The 15,903-nt window shown below is 41.2% G+C and overlaps 1 protein-coding gene across 2 annotated transcripts in view; it reads left to right on the top strand.

The window, feature by feature from the left end:
* The first annotated feature begins 9,424 nt into the window (after window positions 1-9,424).
* The window catches only part of LOC100020131 (aldehyde dehydrogenase, dimeric NADP-preferring), a 32,679-nt gene continuing 26,200 nt past the window's right edge, over window positions 9,425-15,903 (top strand). The window contains exon 1 of one of the 2 annotated variants that reach the window (XM_001372712.4): window positions 9,425-9,667. The gene's annotated coding sequence lies outside the window, so the exon portion shown is untranslated. The remainder of the gene's footprint in view (window positions 9,668-15,903) is intronic. The other variant, XM_056819658.1, reaches the window with a different exon arrangement.

Raw genomic sequence — 15,903 nt, 5'->3', positions numbered from 1 at the left:
TGCTGAAGTATTATTCATTCCTTTCTTTCTTCTTTCTTTCCTTTTTCTTTCCTTTTTTCTCTCTCCCTCTTCCTTCCTTTCTTCCTTCCTTTCTTTGTTTCTTCCTTTCTTTTTTACTTTCTTTTTTTCTTTCTCTCTCCTATCTTAGAATTCAATACAAATATAGGTTCTAAGGCAGAAGAGCAGTAAGGGCTAAGCAACTGGGTTTTTGACTTGCCCAAGATCACACTGCTACGAAGTATCTGAGGACATATTTGAACCTAGGACCTTCTGTCCCTAGTCCTGACTTTCTATCCACTGAAACTCCTATTCTTTCTTTTAAAAAATTATTTGTTGTAATGGATGGCTCTCTGGCAGGGGAAAGGAGGAGTGGGGGGGAAATAGAATAGGATGATTTGAAAACAGAATATATTAATAACCACCTATTTTTAAAAGGTCTGTTGAAAACTAGGCTTGGCCATCCCTCTGTGACATCTCTGCCAGAAATGGATCTTCACAGCTTGTGGATGTCATTGGATCTTAACGATTCTGAAGGTTGTCAAAAGCAAGAAGGGAAGCTTCCTAATAGAGATATTCTCTGGTGTTCATGCCCCACCCCAAATCACCCATCACCCTAACCAGTCAACTACCCCTAGCAAGGACCAGACTAATAGCAAAGAACCACATTGGCGAGCCAGGTGAACCTGGATCCTTCTTTTGCTTTTCCCCAGGTCTGCTGCTAAGTCCCAGAGGATAACCGTCCTATTCAGGATAGGATATGGCAGAATACAGAGAATCTGGGATTTGGGATATGAGTCTGGGCTTTGAAAGCTTCTTCTGTTATTTACAGACTGAGCAACTTTGGACAGATCACTTCACTCTTTGAAACTCTGTTTCCCCCACTACAAATGAAGAGGTTTGACTGTTTCCTCTCAGCTCTGACTCCGTGATCCTATGATCTATAAAGTGCTTAATAGGTGTGAATCCCTGTATCCTTTATCGGGGTCAAAGTCACTCCTTCTTCCCCTCTGGAACAGAGCCAAAACCCAGGAGGAGACGCCAAGCCCAAGATTAGGCCCCCAGAAACTGCTGTATCTCGCTTCATTTGATCAGATAGAAGACAAGCTGGGGCAAGACCAGGAGCCCAGGTGGGGTTCAGAGGCAAGAGGCAGGCAGAAAGGAAAGATAAAGTACTGCTTCTGGCTGCTGAGGGGTGGGACCTGATAATTCTAGACAACATTTACCTGAGGGCATCAAGGTTCAAAACGTGGCACAGGGAACACGATGTCCTTCCTGGGAACCCCAAGAGGCAAGTGCTAGCTACTGGGATGATTATCTCCATTTTCCAAAGCAAGAAACTGAAGTTCAGAGAGATTCAATAGATGGCCCAGACAATCTATGTGGGAAGGGGAATTTGACCCTAAATTCTCATGACTTCAAGCCCATCATCCTCTCCAATACAATAACCCTTAATATATGGGGACTACAGTAGGTGGAGCAGTAGACTAGCACTAGAGTGCTGGAGTGAGGAGTCAGGAAGACACTTTAAACCTATTTGCCTCAGTTTCCTCATCTGTAAAATGAGCTGGAAAAGGAAATGGCAAACCATCCCAGGATCTTTGCCAAGGAAACCCCAAAAGAGATCATAGAGAGTCAGACACAACTGAAATGACTGTAAGACAGCAAAATAATTATTTCTTTGTTACATTAAAATACCTAGTTAACTCTCCCTTCATCCCTCTCCTCCTCCAGTAGAGAAGGCATCCCTTGACAAAATGATATATGTAAATATAAATCTATGTCCTCTTAATTTCTATTTATTACTTCTTTCTCTGGAGGTGGACATATACAAGTCATTCTTTAAATACTATTTCTGTTGCTGTATATAATGTTCTCTCAATTCTGCTAGTTTCACTCTTCATAATTTCATGTAGGTCTGTCCATGTTTTTCCCAAAATTAAAGTGTTTGGGTCATTTCTTAAAGCCCATTAGAATTCCATCACAATCACATGCCCCCTCAATTTCTAGTTCTTTGCTACCAAAGAAGAGATGCTACAAATATTTAGAACATAGAGGTTCTTTTCCTTTTTCCTTGATCACCTTAGGAAAGAAACCTGATAGTGGTATTGCTGGGGCAAAAGGTATACACCATTTTATAACTCTTTGAGCATCATTCCAGATTGTTCTCCAAAATGGGTGGATTGGTTCACAGTTCCACAAACAATGTATCAGTATTTCAATTGTTCCACATCCCCTCCAACTATGACATTTTGCTTTTATCATTTTAGCCAATCTGATAGATGTGAGGTGGTATCTCAGAGTTGTTTTGATTTGCATTTCTCCAATCAATAATGATTTAGAACATTTTTTCACATAGTCATATATAGCTTTGATTTCTCCATCTGAAAACTGGATGTTCATATCTTTTGATCATTTATCAACTGGGGAATAGCTCATGTTCTTATACATTTGACAATGTTCTCTATATATTTTAGATATGACTTCTAGGCAAGAAATTGTCTATACATTTCCCCCATCATATTGCTTTCCTTCTAGTCTTGATTATATTCGTTTTATTTATTCAAAACCTTTTCAATTTAATGTATTCAAAATCATCCATTTTATACCTCAAAATGTTCATATCACTTGTTCATTCATAAATTCTTGTCCTACTCATAAAATAGATAGGTTACATGTTCTCTGTTCTAATTTGCTTATGAAATCTGTTTTGACCTCCTCTTGATAAATGGTTTAAGATATTGGTCTACATCTACTTTCTGCCAGACTGCTTTCCAGTTTTCCCAATAATTTTCATCAAATTGAGAATTTTTTTCCAGAAACTTAGATCTTTACTTCTGTCAAACACAAGGTTACTATAATTTTAAACACCTAATTTTGGTCTTAAAATTAATGCTAAGTATTGTTCCCAAGGCAGAAGAGCCACAAGGGTTAGACAATGGGTGTTATGTGTCTTGCCTACAGTCACAAAGCTAGGAAGTGTCTGAGGTAAAATTTGAACCCAGGATCTCCTGTCTCCAGGACTATCTAGCTTAACTAAACTATAACCACATAGGTAGGACCTGTAGAGAGAACCAATGTATGACAAGGTTAGAAAGGTCAGGGGGCAGCTTAGTGGCTCAGTAGATAAGAGAGCCAGACCTGTTGACCCTTGGTTCAAATACTACCTTCTCTCTCCCTCTCTCTTTTTCTGATCACTTTCCCTCTTCTCTCTTATAGTTCTAGAACTTCTAGAGTTGGATTCAACTCCTACCTCTGATAATTAATGATCTATGTGATTTTCAGGCAAGTTACTTAAGGAAGAGAAGAACCTTTATAAAGCACCTACTAGGAGGTAGGTGTTTAACTTTCCTGGGAGATGAATAAACTGATAAGTATAAACACGGTGTCTGGAGGAGAGAGAAGGTAGACACTTCTTAAACCTTTGCAATCTGGTCACTGACTTTATTGCTCAACTGAAATGGCACTCGACAAAGTTACCAGAGATCTCAATTTGTCAAATCTATGTTTTCTCCCTCCTCACCTTTCCTTCCTTCTCAGCAAAAATGGAGACCTTTAAACATTTCTTCCATTAAAACAGAATTCTATCACAATCATTTCCCGTACTATGTCCAGCCATTTCTCAATTGATGGGCATTCCCTCCATTTCCTATTTGTGATAACGTGAAAAGAGCAGCTACAAATAATTTTCAGCCTATGAGTCCTTTCCCTCCTTTTCTGATCCCATTGTAGTATAGGTGTAGGAGGGGTTGGTTAATACTTGAAGACCGACCAAAATTATATGATTATGTTGGGGTCAAGTACATGTGTTCAACTGTGGCTGGTCAGACCAATTTAAGCCCAGAAAGTTCTACCCAAGGTTGGACACAAATAGTCTATATGAGCATTCGGGATGGAGATATCTCAAAATCTGTGCATCTCACTTTTCTTGTGAGCTTCTGCACTCCTGCTTCACTCTAGAGCACAGCACCTTCTTTGATCTGAGCAAACCATGCTGGATGGTCCTGGGCCAGTATTTCCCCTGTCTCATAACTGATGCCACAATTGCTCAGAGGGAGACCTTGAGCAGGTCCTTGTATCACTTCTTCTGACCTTTGTGTGAGCATTTGCCTTGTGTCAGTTCTCTGTAAAATAATCTTTTAGGTAAACATATATTTGGCACACAAACAACATGGCCAGTCCATTAGAGTCAAACGCTTTACAGTAAATCTTGGCAGTTCAGATTGAGAAGGAACCTCATTGTCTGTCACCTTCTCTTGTCAGGTGAACTTCAGAATCTTCCTAAGAAAATCAACATGTGATTCAGTTTCCTGGCCTAGAACTAATAGACTGTTCAGGTTCCACAAGCATCCAACAATGAGGTCAGCACAATGGCTCTATAGACCTTCACTTTGGAAATCAGCCTAATGCCTCTTTCCTTCCACACTTTTTTTCATAGCCTCCCAAATATTGACCTAGTTCTGGCAATGTGTGATCATCAATCTCATCATCTATGTGGACATCCCTGGAAAGCATACTGCCAAAGTAAGTGAAATTATCCACAAAATTCAAAATTTCTCCATTTACTGTAACTGAGGGTTCCATTTACAGATGCTGTAGTGCTGGCTCACCAAAATTTGTCAGGTCAAGATTAGCACAAATGGCAGAGAATCAATTCATTCTTTGGTGCATCTCAGCCTCATAGGATGCATTGAATGCATAGTCGTCTGTGAACAGAAAGTTGCATACCAATTCTCTCTCCACTTATTCTTGGTTTGTAGCCTTTTCAAGTTAAATAATTTATTATCAGTACAATAGCTGACTCATGCTGTTTTCATCCTCATTGAAGGCAACCAGCAACATCACTGAAAATATCATACTAAGAAGCATGAAAGCAAGCACTCAACCCTGCTTTATTCCACTGGTGACTGGGAAAATGTGAGAGCATCCTCCATTATCTAGAACCTATACAAGTATGGTGTCATGGAGTTGCTGTACAATACTGATTAACTTCCCTGGACAATGAAATTTTGCCATAATGTTCCACAAGTCCTCACAACTGACATAGTCAAAGGCCTTGGGCAGATTGTTGAGCATTGTATGTAGACCTCTGTTCTGCTCCTGGTATTTCTCCTGGAGTTGTTGGGCAGAAACATTGCTCCATATTGATTGTTCCTTGTCCTTTTCTGAAGTGGCACTGACTCTTGGCTAGGTGACCATTGCCCAGGTGAAGGGTCAGCTATTAAGGAGGACTCTTGTAAGAGTCTTGCCATCAAAGACTACTTAAAGTAGTGGTACTGCTAGGTCAAAGTATGCACAATTTAATAGCTCTCTGGGCAAATTTCCAAATTGTTTTCCAGAATGGCTGAACCATTCTCAAAACCATGAACCGTGTGTCAATAATGTATCTGTAGAAAAGTTAACTATCAACAAATATATGAAATATTCCAAATCTTCAGAATACAATGAAAACAACTTGGAAGATTCAACTCACTCATTAACTTCATAAAACATGAATATAGTCAATATTGGAGAAGACACTGGAAACAGGATATACCAATATCCCGCTTAGTGAATTGGTACAGCCACTCTGAGATGCAATTTGGAATCATGCAAGAAAGATCACTAACTAGTCCATGCTCCCTGATCTGTAGATTTCTCATGTACACATATGCCTCATGGAAGTCAAAGATGAAAAAAAGAGTCCCAGATGAATCAAAATATTTGTAGCCAAAAACTGAAAACAAAAATGTCCATTGATTAGGAAGTGACTGAACACATTATGGTACATAAGTGTAATAATTTTTGTTGGACCACAAGAAAAAACAAATGTGGGGAACTTAAAGAAACTTGGAAGATTTTAATGAATTGATGCAGATTGATCAAAGTGGAACCAAGAGAACCAAAGTGAGAATGAGTCAAAGAATAGACTTTAGAAGGTGGGGAAAGCCCAAGAGGGGCTAAAGAAGAAAAGGAATATTAGGAGAACTGTAAAGAGAAAGAAAGAAGCATTGATTAAATGCCTACTATGTGCCAGATCCTGTGCTAAGTGCCTCACAAAGAGCAAGAGAGAGGAGAAAAGGGAGGCTGCCCACCAAAGAGAAAGGGACCAAGGGAGTTATTTGGCAGAAACTTCAAAAACAGAATTTAAACTCTTTCCCCAAATTCCTTCCTTTCCAGTCATAGAGGGTTCCTGAATGACTAAGAGAAGAATAATTTCTAGGAAATTTGGGTTGGTCTTGACCTCATTCAGCATTAATGAGGCAGGGTGAATTAGTGTTCAGAACTGTCATGGAGTTGATGAACAATATTGATGAACTTCGCTGGGCAATGAAATTTTGCCATGATTTTCTACAAGCCTCACAACTAACAGTATAAGTTGGACTTGGCATCAGAGGCGTCCTGGGTTCAAATCCTTCCTCTGATATTAACTAGCCATATGAACCCTGGACAAATTACTTAAGCTTGTTGAGCCTCTGTTTCCACATATCTAAAATGGGCATAATAATAGTATCTATCTTGCAGGGTTGTGAAAACTGATTAACTAATGTATAGAAATCATTTTGAAAACCTTAAAGGACTATTTTATATATGTTGTGAGCTATTAAATAAACATATTGTATGTTCTATAATAATGTGGACCATTATTATGGCAACAAACATTTGTTTAGTAAATGTTTAGAAAATGATACAATGGGAAGAAAGAAGAATCTGAAGTCAGAGGACTTGGGCTCAAATCCTAACTCAATCAGTTTGATCCTGGACCTCAGTTTCCTTATCTATAAGGGAATTAGAATAGAGGTCTCTTCCAGTACTAGGTGGTGCAATGGGCAAAGTCCTAGACCTAGAAATCAGGAAGATCTGAGTTCAAATCTAGCCCAGACATTTACTAGCTTAATCACTTAACTTCTGCATGCCTCAGATTCCCCATTTATAAAATGAGGATAATAGTAGCACCTACCTCCCAGAGTTATTGTAAGGATCAAATGAGGTAATATTTTAAGGTGTTTTGCAAATGTGAAAGTGTTATATAAATGTTAGTTACTAATATTTTCAAAAAGCAAAGAATTAAGAAGCTTCTTGATGAGGGTGAAAAAGGAGAGTGTACAAGCTGACTTGAAGCTGAACAAAAAGACTAAGATCTTGGCAACTGTTCCCATTGTTTCATGAAAAATAGAGGGAGAAGAAATGAAAGCAGTGTCAGATTTTATATTCTTAGGTTCAAAGATCAGTGTAGATGCAATCATGCATCTTTGAAGGAAAGCTATTGCAAATCCGGAGAGCATACTAAAAAGCAGACATCATCTTGTCGACCAAGATCTGTATAGTCAAAGCCATAGTTTTTCCAGTACTTTTGCATGACTGTGAGAGTTGGACTCTAAGGAAAGCTGACTGCTGCAGGGTAGATGCTATCAGATTGTGGTGGTGGAGAAGATTTTTTTTTTCAAGTTTTGGAAATTTTTACTTAATTAATTTAGAATATTTTTCCATGGTTACAAGATTCATCTTCTTTCCCTTCCCTCCTCTACTCCCCTCCCCTAGCCAATGAGTAGGTCCATTGGGTTTTACATGTGTCATTGATCAAGACCTATTTCCATATTATTGATATTTGTATTAGGGTGATCATTTAGTGTCTACATCCCCAATCCTATCCCCATTGACCCATGTGATCAAGCACTTGTTTTTCTTCTGTGTTTCCGCTCCCACAGTTCTTCCTCTGGATGTGGATAGTGTTCTTTCTCATAAGTCACTCAGAATTGTGCTGGATCATTCATTGCATTGCTGCTAGTAGAGAAGTCCATTACATGCGATTGTGCCACAGTGTAACAGTCTCTGTGTATAATGTTCTCCTGGTTCTGCTCCTTTCACTCTGCATCAATTCCTGGAGGTTGTTCCAGTTTGCATGGAATTCTGGTGGAGAAGATTTTGAGAGTCTCTTGGACAGTAAGGAGATAAGTCAGTCAATACTTAAAAAATTAACTCAGACTCTTCACTGAAAGGCTAAATAATGAAGCTGAACCTTAAATGCTTTGGCCACACAACGAGGATACATAACTCATTGGAAAAGACTGATGCTGGGAAAGATTGAAGGCAAAAAGAAAAGGGGATAGCAGAGGATGAGAGGAATAGATAGTGTTAATGAAAAAATGAACCTGACCTTGGACAGACTTTGGGAGAAAGGGGAGGATAGAAGGGTTTGAGGTGCTCTGGCTTGAAGAATCAGACATGACTGAATGATTAAACAACAATTTAATATTTTTATTACTAGTTGATGACCTAAAATTATATCCAATGCTGAGCCATGAGAACGCAAAGATATCAGAGACAGAAACTCTGCTCATGTGGATCTTACAATCGATCTTACAAACCATTATACAAAACTAAAGATAGTAAGAAAACTTTGAAGGTGATTGGGGATGCCAAGAGGAGTAAGCCCCTTATCCTATTGATGTAGCCCCCACAAGGAAACCAGGGATGTGGGATCAAATGAAGATAAAGGAGGGAGATGGAGCCTCAATGAAAGAAAGGGGATTTAAAACCGCAATCAATCCCTAAGTATTTATTAAACACCAACTGTATGTCAAGCATTCCGTTAAGCACTAGGAATATAAAGTCAAAGGAAATCACATACCCCAAGGCACATCTCAAATCTAGCCTTTCATTGGTATAATCAGCTGTATTGAACCCTATATTTCTAGGGGGGAGGTGAAGTCTACAAGACAGAACTGATGTCCTCCAGAAAGCACTGTTTTCCTGATTAAAAAGGGGCCAGAACATAAATCCATTCTTCTTTTCCTGCCAAACTAACTATCCTCTATTTGATGCCATTGTGAGGCTTTGTGCTTGCAGGGGAGAAGAGAATTCATTTTAAAGGGTCACTACCAAATTCTGAAGTTTCCAGGGAAACTTTAGGGTTTTGGCAAAAACCACATCGAATATAGATGGTATAGAATGTAGAGATGCCCCCAAGGGGAACCTAGTCTCATGTCAGGGGCTGGAGGTCCAGTCACCACATAAGTCCTGAAGAGGGATTGAGCATTGAGGTCGGGGAGAAGACTATTTTCTGGGATTTTCAGGGCATTAAACCCAGGGTCCATCCTAGCCTTGAAAGGCTGCCCATACACAAATGTAGCCATGTTGGTTAGCCACAAATTGGCTAGGGATGACGATTCATCCTTTGAGCAGAGCTCTCTCTGTTCAATGATTTGAATTTGAAGTCTTCATGAGTTGCATTTTTCAGACTTTATGTAACTGACTTGAAACAAGCAGAGTCATTGCTCTGGCAAGTTGTACCTTGGAAAACTGGAAATGCTCCACACCAGGCTACATCAATCAGCAGTGGGTCCCACACCATGGGCAAACAAGAGTTCCCTTTTCAAACCAGCATCTTTGCCCTGCCCATCCCTTTAAAGACACATGATCACATTTCAGAATAAAGCAGATGAGACAATCCAAAAGCTAATCCTCAAAACCAAGACTTGTTAGAAAGTGTAGAGCTAAGGATTAAGTTTCACCCTCTCATTTAAATACCAATTTCTTTCTGTCACCCAAACTTTCTGGGTACAGAGCCAAGTTTTTCTGTGGAAGGAGGGAAGAAAAGATTTAAAATAGGGGTGTGTGAGGGTTAGTGATTCATCTTCAGTTGCTAGCCATTGCAAGGAGAACCAATTCCTGAGAGAAGCTGAAGAAGGTAATTTCTTTATCCACTTTGACTGTGTTTTCCTAGTTTTTCTAGTTCTGTATATTTCTAGAAAAAAACGTTTTTTACAAATATTTTCAACAATGCACTAATTATTAAAATGATTGAGTTTTTCAAGAATGACTGAATTCACGGGGCTGGAACCAGTCGATGTTTGAGACTACAGAGAAAGAGTATCTTTAGGACAAAACTCCCTTGATTCCTGGGTGTGTGCGGGTGTATTCTTTGCTGTCCTCCTAGACTGCTCTGCAACTTGCTGTCTCCTCAAGTGAGATTGCTCTGAACTTGGAGTCCCCTGGGTGCTTGGTTTCCAAAGTGGATTTCTCTTTGCCAATATTCCTTAGATGATACTTCCCCAACTGATTTGACTGCAAGATACTTTGGGGATGTTAAACTATGTTTACCAAATCCACAAATGTCAGTCTGCAGGCTATGAAATCCCATTGAGATAAAAGGAGTTTGGAGAGACTTTGTAGCAAAATTAAGTGTCAAGCCTAGATGGTTGCTGAAGTTTTCTCTAACACTTTCTGTGTGATGTCATGCTGGAAGATTGTTTTAAGTTGCTACTATTTGTGAGAAGTATCCAATGTCCCAAGCACTGGGAGCTGTCCAAAAGTGGAAAGGGAGTGAATTTCCCCTCAAAGGAAATCGATCACCAAGTAAAGGGGAGATGCCCATTTGTCTGGCACATTATCCAGAGGATTCTTGCTTTAGATGGTTGGGCTGGATGTTCCCTGCAGCCTCTCCCACTCTGAGTTTCTGTGATTTCATGATAATTTCATGTTTTACATTTTAAGAGAGGAAAGTGTCACTAGAATTGGAATATTGAATTCCCTATTTGACCCAGGTGAAACGTCTGTGTGTCCTCCAGTTTTGTTTTTTTTTTTTAAAACCCTTACCTTCTGTCTTGGAGTCAATACTGTGTATTGGCTCCAAGACAGAAAAGTGGTAAGGGCTAGGCAATGGGGGTCAAGTGACTTGCCCAGGGTCACACAGCTGGGAAATGTCTGAGGCCAGATTTGAACCTAGAACCTCCCGTCTCTAGTCCTGGCTCTCAATCCACTGAGCCACCCAGCTGCCCCCTTGTTTTGTTTTTCATCTATGAAATGAGTTAGTCTAGATGACTTCGGAGATCCCCTACAGTTCTGAATCTAGGATCTTTGCTTCGAAGATTCTTAACCTCCCTGGCTTTCAGTTTCTTCCTCTGTAAAATTAAGAAGTTAGACCTCATGACTGGGAGGTCCCTTCCAGCTCAAGGTCTAGGATCCTGGGATTTGTGGCATACAATCTGTTCAGGCCACCATTAGACCCCTGGTGGTTTATGGGCAGTAGATGGATCCCCTTTCCCTCTAATATCCCTTATTGGTGCTGTGCTGGAAAGTAGAACCCCAAGGTGAGATTTTGATCTAGGAGGAGAATTCAGAGGCTTGGCAGATGGGGCCCCAGGATACACTAAAGCTGGCAGCCACAGTTGATTATGGGCACTGTGTGTGGTCCACTTCCTGGGATAATATCCTAGCAGTTCTACCAACTGGGATGGAATCACACTGATTGAGAAAAGAAGACCAGAGGGCAGATAACTATTGCATATATTTTCTATATCCTCACATAGTATATATTATCTCTCCCAATAGAACATAATCTCCTTGAAGGTAGGGAATGTTATCTTTTTGTCTTTGTTTATTTCTAGAGCCTGGCACATGGTAGGTTCTTTGTTGTTCATTAATTTCCATTGTGTTCAACTCTTTGTGAACCCATTTGGAATTTTCTTGGCAATTATCATGGAGTGGCTTGCCATTTCCTTCTCCAATTCATTTTATAGATGAGGAAACTGAGGCAAAGACAGTTAAATAATTTGTCCAGGGTCACACAACTAGTGTCTGTGGCTGGATTTGAATCTAGGTCTTCCTGACTCTAGGCAGGGTACTCTATCCTAGAGTTCCTAGGAGCTTTACAAAAGGATATTTGTGGATTGTAGGGCTGGGAAGGGTGCTTGCTTCCTTTCACAGTGATGTGGACTGGGAGAAGGTATGGTTCTTCCCTTTTGTTCTGTATTTTCTCCATACCTCTTGGCAAGACTTCTGTGGAGAATTAGCAACCCCCCTCCATGTCACCATTCTGACAGTTCTCAAAATCTCAGGCAGCCCTGGGAGACATGATGGTTAGAGCTCTAATGGAAAGTCAGCCTGCACCAGGGGTCAAGCAAGACTCCTTCTGGGTTTTCTTTCCAGTCCTGCCACTGACTAGTGGTGGGACTCTGGGTAGGCTTCTCTTTTCTGTATGTCTGATTCCTTCTCTGTGAAATGAAAGGCTGGACTATATGGCTTCAAAGTCCATTTTAGTGCCAAAGTTCTACGGTTCTCACTGGCCAAGGTGGAAAGCATTGAAGAGGGGGCTGGTTTGGAAGCCGGTTCATTTCCTCTTTGAAATAGTCATTGAGCAGATGACAATGATAAGGACAAAAGTTTCCCTTTTTCAGTTTGCTCTGGATGTGGTTGTGGTTGTGGTTGTGGTTGCTCTCCTGTTCCTTGGCAGGCCACGCTCTAACCCTAGACAGGAATTTGTTTTAGTCAAAAGAGTCCTGGAGCCCTGAGTTCTAGTCCCATCATTGTGTGACCTTTTCCTCTCTGGATCTTAGCATCTTCCTTTCTAAAATTAGAGATGAGTTTTAATTAAATAATTTCCTAATGCTCTTTCTTTTCCTTTCTGTAATCTAGACAATGTCCTTTTTAAACAAATATTCTGAATCTATATACCAAAACAGAGCATTTCTACATATACAGCATGACACAGAAAAACGAAACTAGATGTGAAACCGTGAATCTCCATTCCATACAACTTACTATTTTTTTTTAAACCCTCATCTTCAGTCTTGGAATCAACTCAGTATATTAGTTCCAAGGTGAAAGAGCAGTCAGGGCTAGGCAACAGGGGTTAAGTGACTTGCCCAGGGTCACACAGCTGGGAAGTATCTAAGGCTAGGTTTGAACCTAGGACCTCCTGTCTCTAGGCCTGGCTCTCAATTCACTGAGCTACCCAGCTTCTCCCTCTCCTTAAGTTTTAATTCTATGATCCTATCTAGGATCTAGATCTAGGATCTAGGATGCTAAAAGCTACTTGGACTCAATTTCCTCAAGTGTAAAATGGGGACAATTATTTCTGTCCAGCCTATGACTTGGAGTTTTATGCTGCCAACATGGAATCTAGAAACCCCAAACTTGTTGCCTCCTAAGATATGAAGAACCCCAAGTTTTAGGACTAGCTTGTAAGTTGGAGACCCTAAAGCTTGTACTTGTTCCCTGTTCCCGGGATGATCCACCCTGAGGGGAATCCCATGCTAGCAATTTTAGACTGAATAATGGACCCTAAGGTAAAGGCAATCCACTTCAGTTGGGGGCTAAGCCCAAGGAGAGTGACTCTTTACTGCAGTAAGCACTAAGTCAGTCTCCTAAGCTGAAGGTCCTGAGTTCAATTCTCCGAAGGAGGGTGTGATATATTGGAAGAGGCTTCTGGAGACAAGATTTAGGCTACTAGGCTACAAGATTGGGGTTTCTAGAGTCCATGTTCACAATGCATATCAAATGAGATCCAGGATGTGAAAATGCTTTGAAAAGCATAAAGTGCCATGAAAATGTCAAGGACTGCTAGGACTCTGATGTAGCAGAGTCAAACTGCCTCAAGCTACCACCTGCTAACCCTGGGCTACCCTGATTCGTCTTGGGTTCAGGGAAATGGATTTGCAAATACTCAAAGCCCCCATCAGCGTGTACTCTCACAAACTAAGCTGAGGCACAGATGAAACCATCACTAAGAGTATTTCATTAAGACCATAATAAGGTCAACGAAGGAAAAAAGAATTAACTTGCTCTGCCCTGACCTCCCTGCTCCACGTTTCTTGTTTCTCATCTATCCAGTCATCCATGGTAGAGTATTAGCCCAGGAATTGGAAGTGTTGTAAGGAGTATTCCTCACCTCTAAAAATGCCAGCCTTCTGAGGGATGTCCTTCTCCAGAGAGTATTGCGCCCATCACAATTCTATTGAAATGGGCGGAACGCCCCCTCCCCCAAGCTTGAGGAAGTCCATTTGCTCTTCAGAAAGCATGTGGGACACCTATGGGGGAGTCCAAGAGGACTCATCCCTCTTCTCAGGTGGCCTGAGAACAGGCATGGGCAGAAGGAAGCTCTCCATCTACTCTAACCCTCTACCCAGGAGATCTCTCCATTCACTTCACCTGGGTTCTCTACTGGGGATGGTGAGAGTAGAGGATAGGAGAGTACAAGGGGCCGAGGCAGAGGAAGCTTGTCAGCTGGCCATGAGGCATATGTGTCTGGTGCCCAAGGAGTGAAGAATTGAAAGCTTCAGGCCCTCCCTGAGTGCCATCAGCAGGAGAAGCAAGGAGATGGCGCTGCCCACTGGCGGGTAGTGCCTAAACAAGGAAGGCCTGGATCTCTTCCCTACATGGTCCCTGGCCACTTTTAGAACCTCTCCATTTGCCAAAAGGAGAGTTTTTTTTCATTTTATTTACTCAATTTAGAACATTATTCCTTGGTTACAAAAACCATATTCTATTCCTCCCTCCCCTTCCCCCAACCTTCCCTTAGCTGATGCACAGTTTCACTGGGTATTGCATGTGTCCTTGATCAAGACCTATTTCCCTATTATTGATATTTGCACTTGGGTGATCCTTTAGAGTCTACATCCCCAATCAAATCCCCATCGAATCATGTGATCAAGCAGTTGTTTTTCTTCTGTGTTTCTACTCCCACAGTTCTTCTTCTGAATGTGAATAGTGTTCTTTCTCATAGATTCCTCCAAGTTGTTCTGGATCACAGCATTGCCACCAATGGAGAAGTCCATTACATTCAATTGTACCACAGTGCATCAGTCTCTTGTGTACAATGTTCTTCTGGTTCTGCTCCTCTCACTCTGCATCGATTCCTGGAGCTCGTTCCACAAAAGGAGAGTCTTACAAGGCCAAAGGGAGACTCTTTGACTCTGAGAGGGAGAATCTCAGAAGGATCCTGAAAGGTTCCTGAATTTTAGGGAGAAGCTAAGCTCTCCTGGGGAGAGACACCTCCCTTCCGATAGTGAGAGATCCCAAAGAAAGCATTTCTGGGAAGAAGGAGTAATCCAGGGTTTCCCAGTAGGAAGACCATTTAAAAAATAAACACACAGTTATACACATTGCCTAAAGGGATTAGAGAAACTCAAACAAAGTAACATTGGGAAAGGAGAGAGGGAGGGGTGAGAGAGAGAGAGTGAGAGAGAGAGAGAGAGAGAGGCAGACAGACAGAGACAGAGAGACAGAGAAAGACAGAGAGAGACAAAGAGACACACACAGAGACAGAGAGACAGAGAGAGAGACAGAGTGAGACAGAGAGAGACAGAGAGACAGAGAGACAGAGAGAAAGAGGGAGGGAGGGAGAGAAGAGGAGGGGAAAAGACAGACAGAGAAAGAGAGAGACACAGAAAGAGACTGAGAGAGACAGAGCGGGGGGAATAAAGAGAGAGAGGGGGGAAGAAACAGACTTACACACAAACATGCAGAGATAGACAGAACTAGAGAGACAGAACAATAGAGAGGACAGACAGAGAACTGCTCAGTTACAGTCTTTGACAGTAACTTGGTGTTAGTTACCATTCCAAATTGTTTATTAGACACTCTCTAATTTTCTGAGACCAGAACCTCGAAGGAATAAAGAATGGAAAGACAGTCCACTGGAGAGGGACACAGAACTCAGTAAAACTCAGGCCATGGAAGAGAATTTTTAAAAAATCAGATGTTTTAGGAGCCACTGAATCTCAGAACGGGGAAGGACCTTGGGGACCAGCTAGTCCAAGGCTTCTCAACCTGGGTCCATGGGTCCCCAAATGATTTGTGAATAGTTCTGAAGGGAGTCTCAAGCTTGGATGGGAAAAATATCTCTACTCAACTAACTTCTAACTAAAATGTCAAATGGAGGAAGTCAGGGAAACCAAGAGAGACAAAGAAATATAAGGAAGGAGAAAATTCCGGGCATGGAGAACACCAATGGAAATGCATGGAGTTGTAGCAGCTAGGTGGCTCAGTGGATAGAGAGCCAGGCTTAGAGATGGGAGGTCTTGGGTTCAAATCAGGCCTCAGACACTTCTTAGCAGTGTGACCCTGTCCAAGTCACCTAACCCCAATCACCTAGCCTACTCTTTTGCCTTGGAACCAATATTTATTATTGATTTTAAGATGGAA

This window comes from Monodelphis domestica, chromosome 2 (genome assembly GCF_027887165.1).
Source record: "Monodelphis domestica isolate mMonDom1 chromosome 2, mMonDom1.pri, whole genome shotgun sequence".
In the NCBI taxonomy this organism is placed as follows: domain Eukaryota; kingdom Metazoa; phylum Chordata; class Mammalia; order Didelphimorphia; family Didelphidae; genus Monodelphis; species Monodelphis domestica.
This window is presented reverse-complemented; position numbering and strand designations above follow the sequence as displayed.